Here is a 10,252-nt window from a genome sequence, read left to right on the forward strand (position 1 = left end):
GAAGAGCCGGTGACTGCTGGCACTCCTACAATGACGAACGGTCGAGCCTCCACCCTTGTTTATCAATCGCTGTATCTAGCTTCTCTATTTTTTTTTTTTCCGTCTCCACCACAATAAATGCTATATTATCACTATAGTTGACTGGTGCAAATTTTGGAGGAAGGGCGCTTTTTCTGTAGTAATAATTGCTTCTCGTTGTGTATATTGCGACCGCTGGTAACTACAGGTTATATGAAATTCACAGTAACGTCTGGTATTTCAAGAAAAAGAAACTAATGAAAGTCACTCCACTCCACTAAGTACCATTATAATACTGGTTAGTTGCTACTACAACACTGTATTCTGCTATTCACTGGTATCACTAGATTATATGCGAGTACACTAGCAGGCCAGGAAGATTATTAAAAACAGCTGACCTGTGTGTGTGTGTGTGTGTGTGTGTGTGTGTGTGTGTGTGTGTGTGTGTGTGTGTGTGTGTGTGTGTGTGTGTGTGTGTGTGTGTGTGTGTGTGTGTGTGTGTGTGTGTGTGTGTGTGTGTGTGTGTGACTCAACAATCAATATTTGCACCAATAACTCACTACAGTTGTGACCGGGTGTGGAAGTGTGAATTGCTCATTACTCTAAAATTTGTTCATGATTGTAGCCATGTATAAACGTTAGTAACCATTCTTACAGTATTCATTACCTTTGTAACTTGTGAGTTCATTACCTTGTACCTAGTTCAGCCATCAAAACTTTGGGGCCCAGTCCCTGGACCCATTTTGTACCTCTATAATCTGTTAATACCTTTGTAACTTGTCATGATTGTGACTAGACCTACCTGGAGTTCATTACCTTTGTAAATTGTGAGTTCATTACATTTGTAAATTGTGAATTCATTACCTCTGTAACTTGCTCAGCCATCAAAACTTTGACGCCCAGTCCCTGGACCCATTATGTACCTCTGTAATCTTTTGACTACCGCCCACAGGATGGGTATGGGGTGCATAATAAACATATTAAACTAACTAACTAGTATGGAGTTAAGTGTGGTTGGTACCTTCACAATACTGGCCTTGTACATAACAGTAAGGCCACCCACATCCCTCCGGTGTTCAAGGCTCTGCTAAAATGACAGATCTGTCGAGACCGGGTCCAGACGAGTGATAAATCGATTTGCACTGTTCTTCATTCGTCTACTGTCTATGATCCTTGTGGGTTCAGAGCTTAGATGGTTAACGCTCTCGCTTCACACGGCGAGGGCCTGGGTTCGATTCCCAGCCAGAGTAGAAACATTGGGCGTGTTTCTTTCCACCTATTTTCTATGTTCCCCATCAGTAAAATGGGTACCTGGGTGTTAGTCGACTGGTGTGGGTCGCATCCTGGGACACTGACCTAATTTGCCCGACATGCGGAGCATAACAAAGGGCTTCCTGTATAGTAGTATGTCATTGTTGTCAGCTAGGACTGCATACCTTGTACATGTACTTGTAGTAAATAAAGATATTATTATTATTATTATTATTATTATTATTATTATTATTATTATTATTATTATCCTCTTCTCTCTCCTCTCTCCCCTGTGCATGAAACTGGAGTTTATGTGAAACTGGAGTATGTGATCTGTCACAAAATTTAATCACTTGCATTACTGCTTACGAGTGACGTGAAATTAATATGGGAAGATAACCGGAAAGGACACGAAAATTCTCCAAAAAGATTTGAATTGGCTGCAAAAGTGGTCAAGAGGTTTGTAATTTTAATTCAGTCGTAGTACAAAGAGGTGACAATAAGAGATAGCGAGAAGACTGCACATAGAATATAATCTGGGAGGAAATAAAATTGCAACATGCACTGTTGCATATCAAAAGTACACAAAAGTCGTGTTGCTTCAGTGAATTATGCAAATTAGCTAACCGACGAGGTGCTATCAGCTCCTAGGATATACATAATGTACATTAGGCCCATATCTGAGTATGCAGTCATGGGCTAGGATGGGGAGGTAAGGCTAAGGGAAGGCGAACCTCCCCAAAGCCCCTCAAATAAAAATAATAATGCTGCTTTCAGATAAATTTCCTTGCCTCCCTCTTCCAACTAGATTGCCACCCTAAGACCCTAATATATATATATATATATATATATATATATATATATATATATATATATATATATATATATATATATATATATATATATATATATATATATATATATATATATATATATATATATATATATATATATATTTATATATATATATGTGTGTGTGTGTGTGTGTGTGTGTGTGTGTGTGTTAGTGTGTGTGTGTGTGTGTGTGTGTGTGTTTGTGTGTGTACTCACCTATTTGTGGTTGCAGGGGTCGATTCATAAATCCTGGCCCCGCCTCTTCACTGATTGCTACTAGGTCCTCTCACTCCCTGCCCCATGAGCTTTATCATACCTCGCCTTAAAACTATGTATGGTTCCCGCCTCCACTACGTCACTTTCTAGGCTATTCCACGGCCTGACTACTCTATGACTGAAGAAATACTTCCTAACATCCCTCACTCATTTGACCATAAACAGAAATATTAATCTCAGTCTTAAAATAATGAATCCTGTGATACTCCAATACTGAAACTATATACTGTGCCAAAACAAAAGCATTCACATTGCTAAACTCATAAACTAGTATTTAGTCACTTAGCCATAATACCAACTTACCTCATAATTTGTAATATTTTACAATTAAGAATAAAACTAAGTATGCCCGAAATGCCTAGCCATGCTAAGCGTTCTAGTGGTACACTCTGTATTCACAATTTTACTACATGTAAACCAAACAATAACCAAATTTCTGTAAACTCAGCATTGTAATCCTTATAGAGAATAAACTTTGAATTTGAATTGAATTGAATTGAATTTGATTCACCTGAGTCTTCAACTTCCAATTGTGACCTCTTGTGTCTGTGTCCCTTCTCTGGAACATCCCGTCTTTGTCCACCGTGTCTATTCCGCGCAGTATTTTATATGTCGTTATCATGTCTCCCCTGACCCTCCTGTCCTCCAGTGTCGTCAGGCCGATTTCCCTCAACCTTTCTTCGTAGGACAATCCCCGTAGCTCTGGGACTAGTCTTGTTGCAAACCTTTGCACTTTCTCTAATTTCTTGACGTGCTTGACTAGGTGTGGATTCCAAACTGGTGCTGCATACTCCAGTATGGGTCTGACGTAAATGGTATACAGAGTCTTGAACGAATCCTTACTGAGGTATCGGAACGCAATCCGTAGGTTTGCCAGGCGCCCGTATGCTGCAGCAGTTATCTGATTGATGTGCACCTCAGGAGATATGCTCGGTGTTATACTCACCCCCAGATCTTTTTCCTTGAGTGAGGTTTGCAGTCTTTGGCCATCTAAACTATATTGTGCCTGCGGTCTTCTTTGCCCTTCCCCAATCTTCATGACTTTGCATTTGGCAGGGTTAAACTCAAGGAGCCAGTTGCTGGACCAGGCTTGTAGCCTGTCCAGGTCTCTTTGTATTATTATTATTATAATCAAGGGGGAAGCGCTAAACCCAGAGGATTATACAGCGCCTGGGGGGGGGGGATGTGGAAGGCATTCAGGCTTAATTTGGGGAACTGGAGCACAGATCCAATTCCCTAAATCAAGAGCCCCTCACCAACATCAAGGAACCTTCCTTGAGGGGAGGTCTCTTTGTAGTCCTGCCTGATCCTCCGATTTGATTCTTCTCATTAACTTCACATCATCTGCAAACAAGGACACTTCTGAGTCTATCCCTTCCGTTATGTCGTTCACACATACCAAGAACAGCACAGGTCCTAGGGCTGACCCCTGTGGAACCCCGCTTGTCACAAGCGCCCACTCTGACACCTCGTCGCGTACCATGACTCGTTGTTGCCTCCCTGTCAGGTATTCTCTGATCCATTGCAGTGCCTTTCCTGTTATGTGTGCCTGATCCTCTAGCTTTTGCAGTAACCTCTTGTGAGGAACTGTGTCGAAGGCCTTGCAGTCCAAAAAAATGCAGTCGATCCACCCCTCTCTCTCTCTTGTCTTACTTCTGTCACCTTGTCATAAAACTCTAGTAGGTTTGTGACACAGGATTTTCCTTCCCTGAAACCATGCTGGTTGTCAATTATACACTTGTTTCTTTCCAGGTGCTCCACCACTCTCCTCCTGATGATCTTCTCCATGACCTTGCATACTATACACGTTAGTGATACAGGTCTGTAGTTTAGTGCCTCATGTCTGTCTCCCTTTTTAAAAATTGGGACAACATTTGCCATCTTCCATACCTCAGGGAGTTGCCCAGTTTCAAATGATGTGTTGAAGATCTTTGTTAATGGCACACACAATATCTCTGCCCCCTCTTTAAGGACCCACGGAGAGATGTTGTCTGGTCCCACCGCCTTTGAGGTGTCAAGTTCGCATAGCAGCTTCTTCACCTCCTCCTTGGTTATATGTACCTCATCCAGCACTTGCTGGTGTACCCCTCTGTTCTAATTTCCTGGAGTCCTACTGGTTTCCACTGTAAATACTTCTTTAAATCTCGTGTTGAGCTCCTGACATACCTCTCGGTCGTTTCTTGTGAATTCCCCATCACCCTTCCTCAGTCTGATTACCTGGTCCTTGACTTGTTTTCCTCCTGATGTGGCTTCGGGTCAGTCTTGACTTTCGATGCTATGTCATTTTCATATTGTCGCTGAGCCTCCCTTCTTATCTGTGTGTGTGTGTGTGTGTGTGTGTGTGTGTGTGTGTTTATATATATATATATATATATATATATATATATATATATATATATATATATATATATATATATATATATATATATATATATATATATTTAACCCAGGAAAGTCAGTGTGGTCCTTGAATCTTGCCCTCCAGGAACCGACCTACACAAGTCGACGAACACCCAGGCACCTACTTATTGTTAGGTGAACAGGGTCAGCAGGTATAAGGAAATATGACCAGCATTTCCACCCATATCGGGGATCGAACCACGGACGTTCAATGTGTGAGGCGAGAGCATCGCCAACCAGACCACAGGCCACAGGTTTAATACATGCTTCATAATATAACAATAACTGGAGTATGCATTGCCAACATGGAGCCTGAACTTGATGAAGCACATAAAGTAATTAGAAAAGATTCAAAGAGTTGCAACCTGATCGGTGCCGGAAATGAGGAGACTTCAAGAACTCAAATTAGCACCAGAAGACAAGCAGAGATTGATGAAGAATTGTTGACTTCATATTGTCACCCTTGTCAGTTTCCCTTTACCCGGACGTATACCTGTGGTACACGTTTTGTACCAGTCTCCCTCACGCCTCTGCCTCCCACCATCACTTGCTCCAACACAACCCTCCCCCCCTCCCCTCCCCTCCCTTCCACCCTCACCTGCTCCAACACAACCCCCCTCTCCCTCCCACCCACTCACCTCCCAAACACCCTCCATCATCCCTCCATCAAAGACAGGCAGACACACCAGACACAGCAGACACAGCAGACACAGCAGACACAGCAGACTGGGGCATGAACATGAAAATGAAAATGTTTATTTCTATGCAAACCTTACAATGTGTGGTTTACATATTATAAAATATTAATTACAAAGAAGGCCACCAGCATGCCTAGGCATTTCGGGCAGACTAATAATAATACCACAGTGAGGCAGTACAAAACATATTACAATTAATAAATTTAGTAATGGGAAAGGTTTTGTCTTAGCATGATGCACTGCATACAGACCAAGGTAGGCAGGCAGGGGAGGCCGAGACACACATACACACACACACACACACACACACACACACACACACACACACACACACACACACACACACACACACACACACACACACACACACACACACAGATTAGTGCAGAAGCTAGAGCATCAGGCGCATATAACAGGAAGGTCACTGCAATGGATCAGAGAATACCTGACAGGGAGGTAACAACGAGTCTTGGTACGTGATGAGGTATCACAGTGGGCACCTGTGACGAGCGGGGTCCCACAGGGGTCGGTCCTAGGACCAGTGCTATTTTTGGTATATGTGAACGACATGATGGAAGGGTTAGACTCAGAAGTGTCCCTGTTTGCAGATGATGTGAAGTTAATGAGGAGAATTAAATCAGATGAGGACCAGGCAGGACTCCAAAGAGACCTGGACAGACTGGACACCTGGTCCAGCAAATGGCTTCTCGAATTTAATCCTGCCAAATGCAAAGTCATGAAGATCGGGGAAGGGCACAGAAGACCACAGACAGAGTATAGGCTAGGTGGCCAAAGACTGCAAACCTCGCTCAAAGAGAAAGATCTTGGGGTGAGTATAACACCGAGCATGTCTCCAGAAGCACACATCAACCAGATAACTGCTGCAGCATATGGGCGCCTGGCAAACCTGAGAACAGCGTTCCGATACCTTTGTAAGGAATCGCTCAAGACACTGTACACCGTGTACGTCAGGTCCATACTGGAGTATGCAGCACCTGTTTGGAACCCGCACTTGATAAAGCACGTCAAGAAATTAGAGAAAGTACAAAGGTTTGCGACAAGGTTAGTTCCAGAGCTAAGGGGAATGTCCTATGAAGAAAGGTTAAGGGAAATCGACCTGACGACACTGGAGGACAGGAGGGTCAGGGGAGACATGATAACGACATACAAAATACTGCGTGGAATAGATAAGGTGGACAGAGACAGGATGTTCCAGAGAGGGGACACAGAAACAAGGGGTCACAATTGGAAGCTGAAGACTCAGATGAGTCAAAGAGATGTTAGGAAGTATTTCTTCAGTCACAGAGTCGTCAGGAAGTGGAATAGCCTAGCAAGTGATGTAGTGGAGTTTACCTGGAGAGAGTTCAGGGGGTCAACGCCCCTGCGGCCCGGTCTGTGACCAGGCCTCATGGTGGATCAGGGCCTGATCAAGCAGGCTGTTACTGCTGGCTGCACGCAATCCAACGTACGAACCACAGCCCGGCTGGTCAGGTACCGACTTTAGGTGCTTGTCCAGTGCCTGCTTGAAGACAGTGGAGGCAGGAACCATACATAGCTTTAAGACGAGGTATGACAAAGCTCAGGAAGCAGAGAGAGGACCTAGTAGCGATCAGTGAAGAGGCGGGGCCAGGAACTGAGTCTCGACCCCTGCAACCACAATTAGGTTAGTACACACACACAGAGACACACACACAGACACACACACAGACACACACACACACACACACACACACACACACACACACACACACACACACACACACACACACACACACACACACACACCTATGAAGAAAGATTAAGGGAAATCGGCCTGACCACACTGGAGGACAGGAGGGTCAGGGGAGACATGATAACGACATATAAAATACTGCGTGGAATAGACAAGGTGGACAAAGACAGGATGTTCCAGGGAGGGGACACAGAAACAAGAGGCCACAATTGGAAGTTGAAGACACAAATGAGTCAGAGAGATATTAGGAAGTATTTCTTCAGTCATAGAGTTGTAAGGCAGTGGAATAGCCTAGAAAATGACGTAGTGGAGGCAGGAACCATACACAGTTTTAAGACGAGGTTTGATAAAGCTCATGGAGCGGGGAGAGAGAGGGCCCAGTAGCAACCGGTGAAGAGGCGGGGCCAGGAGCTAAGACTCGACCCCTGCAACCACAAATAGGTGAGTACAAATAGGTTAGTACACACACACACACACACACACACACACACACACCACCACCAACAACAACAACCATACCACACACAACCAAACCACATACAACAGGTCAAATACCTCTGATAACTAGTACGTACTAGAAGAGTGGTGAGGCACCTAGAAAGGAGTGGTTTCATACATGACAACCAGTACGGCTTCAGGGATGGAAAATCCTGTTACAAACCTACTGAAGTTCTATGACAAGGAAACAAAAGTAAGACAGGGGAGAGAGGGGTGGGTAGACTGCATTTTCTTGGAGTGCACGAAGGCTTCTGACAGTACCGCACAAGAGATTGGTAAAAAAAGCTATAGGAGCTGGCAGTAATAATAGGAACAGCACTGCCATGGATCAGTGAATACCTGACAGGAAGGACACAGCGAGTGATGGTCCGTGGCGAGGTATAGGAATAGGTGCATGTGACAGTAGGGTTCCACAAGGATCAGTCCTAGGGCCGGTGCTGTTTCTTATATACGTGAATTATATGACAGAGGGATAGAGTCAGAGGTATTCCTGTTCACAGACACGAAACAAATGAGAATACAAGCAGACAGGGACCAGGAAAAATTACAAAGGGATCTGGACAGGCTACAGGCATGGTCTGACAAATGGCTCATGCGTTTAACCCCACTAAGTGCAAAGTTATGAAGCCTGAGGACAAATAAGACCACAGACGGAGTACAGGCTAGGAGGGCAAAGGCTGTAAACCTCACTCTAAGATGACCTTGGGTAAATATCATACCGAACACATTCCCTGAGGAGCACATCAACAAAGCAAATGCGCGTCTGGCAAACCTAAGAATAGCGTTTCGACATCTAAGTAGGGAGTCATTCACGACACTGTACGTCAGGCTCATATGGGAGTATGCAGCACCATTGTGGAATCCACACTTGATCAAGCACATCAGTAAACCGGAGAAAGCGCAGAGGTTTGCAACAAGACTAGTCCCGGAGCTAAGGGGTATGTCCTATACAATACAATACAATTTTTATTTCTTTGCAAGTTTACATTGAGATTCTGTACTTACAATAATGAGTTGCAGTGCGAAGAGAGCCACTATCATGCCATGGCATTATAGGTAGACTAAATTAATGACGTACAGACTACTTAATACTAGAGAAATTGATCATATTTTGTTTAAGTTGAACATGTGTTTTTATTTAAAGCATGAGGATAAATAAATGAAACTCAACCTGATGACACTGGAGGACTAGGAATGATGTGATAATGAGTACAAAATACTGAGAGGAACTGACAAGGTAAACAGAAACAGAATGTTTCAGAGATGGGAAATAGGAACAAGATGACGCAACTGGAAGTTGAAAACTCAGATGAGTCACAGCGATGTTAGAAAGTATTTCTTTAGCTTTAGACTTGTCAAGAAGTGTAACAATCTGGAGAGTGAAGCGGTAGAGGCGGGATCCATACATAGCTTTAAGAAGAGGTACGACGAGGCTCTTGAAGACGGAGTAGACCTAGTAACGACCAGCGAAGAGGTGGGGTCAGGAGGTGTGAATCGACACCTGTAACAACATACAGGTAAGTACAAACACATACACAAGAACCAAAATTCAACCCCCAATCACAAATCGGTGAATAGACAGAAAGATAATTCAAGATTGTTTTCAGACAGTTGAGATTCACTTTAAGACTAGTCACACAGCTAAGAGGAATGACCTACAAAGAAACACTAAAGGAACTCAACCTTTACAATACTTAAAAAGAGAAGAGTCAGGGAAAGACATGATTACGACGTATAAAATACTAATAGGACTCCGTGGAACAGACAAAAAGATATCCTGTTTTCTTGGTAAGCAGGTCCTCTCTTCTACTCTTCCCAACAACAACAAAAATTACGACTCTGTACACAACAAAATATTATGTCAGGCCCATCATGAAGTATGCAGCACAAGCATGGAGCCCCTGCCTGGTCATGGTATCACAGAGGAAGTTTAAAGAAACCAATAAGTCGTAGGAATGACAAAATGTTTTTTCAGTCTGAGAGTAGTTAAGCAGAAGAACGATCTAAACCAGGAAGTGGTGAAAACAGTCCGCACACAATTTTGGGAGCAGATAATAGGACCCGTGAAGTTTGACCGCTCGTAAACTGAGAGGCAGGGGCAGGAGCTAAGACTTGATTCCGGCAACAGAATACGACTAGAAGAGTACGTGTACACACACACACACACACACACACACACACACACACACACACACACACACACACACACACACACACACACACACACACACACACACACAAGACATTGAGAATCACACGTAAATATATATATACACCAACAACTGAATGCTGTGCTTGAGGTATGCTGGGGTGAACGTCCCTTTGAGCAGCTGTATTTTTCAAGTAGGACCTGGAGTGACGCTGCTGGGGTCCGTCTCGCCCACATCAATTGACGCTTCATTTTCACATATATCACCTTGTGTACCATGACTCTTCCACGAGTCATTCAAGATATACATCGAAGAAACTATTGTTGATTATTGTATTACATAACGATGCTCCTAATGGGAATGCTGAACCAACCTCGATGTCCCGGTAATGGAAG

This window comes from Cherax quadricarinatus, chromosome 59, assembly GCF_038502225.1.
Source record: "Cherax quadricarinatus isolate ZL_2023a chromosome 59, ASM3850222v1, whole genome shotgun sequence".
Lineage (NCBI taxonomy): Eukaryota > Metazoa > Arthropoda > Malacostraca > Decapoda > Parastacidae > Cherax > Cherax quadricarinatus.